Source organism: Mustela lutreola, chromosome 1 (genome assembly GCF_030435805.1).
Source record: "Mustela lutreola isolate mMusLut2 chromosome 1, mMusLut2.pri, whole genome shotgun sequence".
NCBI lineage: Eukaryota > Metazoa > Chordata > Mammalia > Carnivora > Mustelidae > Mustela > Mustela lutreola.
In genome coordinates, this window is record NC_081290.1 from 130305769 (window position 1) to 130309120 (window position 3352).

Genomic DNA, 3352 nt, shown 5'->3' on the forward strand with positions numbered 1-3352 from the left:
TCAGAACCTCCAATCACTTGCCAAATAGCTCATATGGTGAAATGGTGTCAAGTGCCTAGGGCAGTGTTTGTCCACAGGAGGTGCTCAATTGAAATGCAGTAAAGCAAATGGCAGGAGCACTATCCCAATTCTCTCCTTTTTCTTTCACCTTTGGCCCCCTTCACCCCTTTTATATTGTTTCTTTATATGTTAACAGGCTACTATAACCATTTTAACAGCTCTTTAGCACACATTTAAGTATTCACGTCCAATATGGATTTATTACTCAAACTATATCCTTGAAGTGTTCATAATCTCATATATGAGGAAATATCATCAAAACAAGTCAAAGTATCTGTGGTGACTTATTTGAGTAAAGATACCAAGACAGTCCACAACTATGACCTCATGTATATTTCCCCTTCTGCCATACTTGTCAAAAAGAGGCAATATTCTGCAAAAATAATTTAAGAAATGGCTTTAAGAGTTTCCTATAAAGAAGTTTGTTTGAGAGTCAAATAAAAAAAAAGTTTAAGGAAAATTTAGTTAAATGTAAATTTCCATTCATTATTCTGCTCAACACAATTTTTTTTCATTCAAATTAGTTGAGAGCAATGGCTATATGGACTATATGTGACTCATTAAAGTCACAATAATTATTTAAATATAATTTAAAATTTGGCAAAACAACTCAACAGTATATATACATATATATTTTTTCATTTTTTAAGCATGAATAAGCTTTATGATTTATAAATTAAATTCTAACCTTTTTGGAAAAATACAGTAAGGTATGAAATAAAACTTGTCCTGGTTTTAGCACTAGTCCTTGAATATGTTTAGCAGCTTCATAAGTATTTAGTTTTTATAGCATATTTTTTTATATTTTAAAAATCTATGTTTATTTTGGAAATTTTTTACATATTTTAGTATAAGACTAATTTTGAGTCTAAAGTGAATGATAATGATCTCCCTGACCTTTGTCTTTTTTAAAATTTCTTAAAGTTGTCATTGATCTAAAATACATACAATAAATAACAAAAAATAGTCTCTATGTGAGAGTGTGTATATGTGTATATATGTGTATATATGTATATATGCATATGTATGTATATATATACACATGTATTTTTAACCTTGTAATCACCTTCATCTACTTAAATATATAAAACATAAAATAACTTTGCTATTGAATCTCTACTATGATTATTTTTTTAGCCTTTATTTTGTTTCATTTATAATCTGTAAACTAAGACTGATAAGACTGTCCTTTGTCAAGTAATTATTTATTATTTTCTAAGTAATTTAAAACCTGGCTAATTGGAATATTTCTCAGTAATTCTCATTTAATTACTTCCAAACATGTAAAATATTTCTATTGAAAGTAGTCAAAGTCTCACAAATTATACTGTTTGACTTCAACCTTCAGTTATGTATAATGAGAACTATGGATAAAAATCTAGTTTTAAACTAAAAAATATTCTACACTAAAGAGAAAATATTGGCTCCATATTTCCCTACAAGCTGTTCTGTTCAATATCCCATGGCAAATTTTGTCCCTGCAACAAAAAGATAGATTATTTGTGTCTCATTAACTTTTATGTAAAATTATTCTTTGTTCTCTTGGTTGCTTTCTGTCTAAATTGGAAGGGAGATAACTACAGATTTTTTTATGAGTTTAATTGTCCAGATTTATACATCTACCACTTGTAATTTTAAAAAATGGATATTATGTATATCCATGATATTTTGTAATTACTCTTTGCTCTTTATATTATATTTATTGTATAAATTTTAGAGCAATGGTAATGTCATTGTAATGAATAAAGGAAAAGAAATTCAAAAAGACAAAAGCTGATGAGATCATTACTACTCTCCATAGACAGAAAATTAATCTTACACTAAAATATAGGTAATGAATTTCCAAAACAAACATAGACTTTTCAAATATATAGGATTTTAAGTAATGCTGTGGCAACTTTCAGAATCGGAGAAAATATTTGTAAATGACACATCTAATAAAGTGTTAGTATCCAAAATCTATAAAGAACTTATCAAACTCAACACCCTAAAAACAAATAATCAGTTAAGAAGTTCAATTAATGGAGGAGGAGTCAAGAAGTTCCGTTAATGGCGGAGAAGTAGCAGGCTGAGACTACATCAGGTAGCAGGAGATCAGCTAGATAGCTTATCTAACCATTGCGAACACCTACAAATCCAACGGGAAATCGAACAGAAGAAGAGCAACAATTCTAGAAACAGAAAATTGGCCAATTTCTGAAAGGTAGGACCTGCAGAGAAGTGAATCCAAAGCAAAGGGAAGATAGACCATGGGAGTAGGGACTGGCTCCTGGCAAGCGGTGGAGCAATGGAGCACAAAATCAGGACCTTAAAAGTCTGCTTCATGGAGGGACAAAGCTCCAGAGGCTAAACCAGGGAGAAGCCCACACGGGGTCAGCTTTTAACCCCAGGTCCATGGGGCCACAGAAGGACCAGGGGTGTCTGAGTGTCGCAGAACTCACAGGTATTAGAGAGGGGAAGCCGGCTACAGCAACAAAGCCAAGGACTGAGCTCTCAACTCGGGCTCACCTTGAACTGGTCACAGGCTGGGGGACCTCGGAGTGCGGCCGGAGGCCATAGAGATGGAAGCGACCAGGCGCTTTTCTCTAAGTGTGAGCAATTGAGCACTTTCCTCCCAGCGCAACCAGAGGCCAGGGAGATGGGGGCAGTTGGGCACTTTTCTCTGAGGGTGCACTGAGAAGAAGAACCTCGAGCTCTTGGCTCCTCCAGGCCAGAGATTGGGAGGCCGCCATCTGCATTCCCGTCCTCCAGAACTCTACAGACTAGCGCTCAGGGAACAAAGCTCCCGAAAGCAAACCTGAGCAGATTACTTAGCCAGGCCCCTGGTAAGGGCGGTGCAATTCTGCCTGGAGCAAAGACAATAGAATCACTACAACAGGCCCCTCCCCCAGAAGATCAACAAGAAACCCAGCCAAGATCAACTTCACTCACCAAGGAGAACAGCGGAGTTCCAGAGGAGGAGAAAGCAAATCTTATCTGGACAAAATGACAAGGTGGAAAAAGTCACCCCCCAAAAAAGAGCAAGAGGCAGTACCGAAGCCTGGGGATCTAATCAATACAGACATTGGTAATGTGACAGATCTAGAGTTGAGAATGACGATTCTCAAGGTTCTAGCCAGGCTCAAAAAAGGCATAGACGATATTAGACAAACCCTCTCCAGAGAGATAAAAGCCCTTTCTGGAGAAATAAAAGAACTAAAATCTAACCAAGTTGAAATTTAAAAAGCTATTAATGAGGTGAAATCAAAAATGGAAGCTCTTACAGCTAGGATAAATGAGGCAGAAGAAAGAA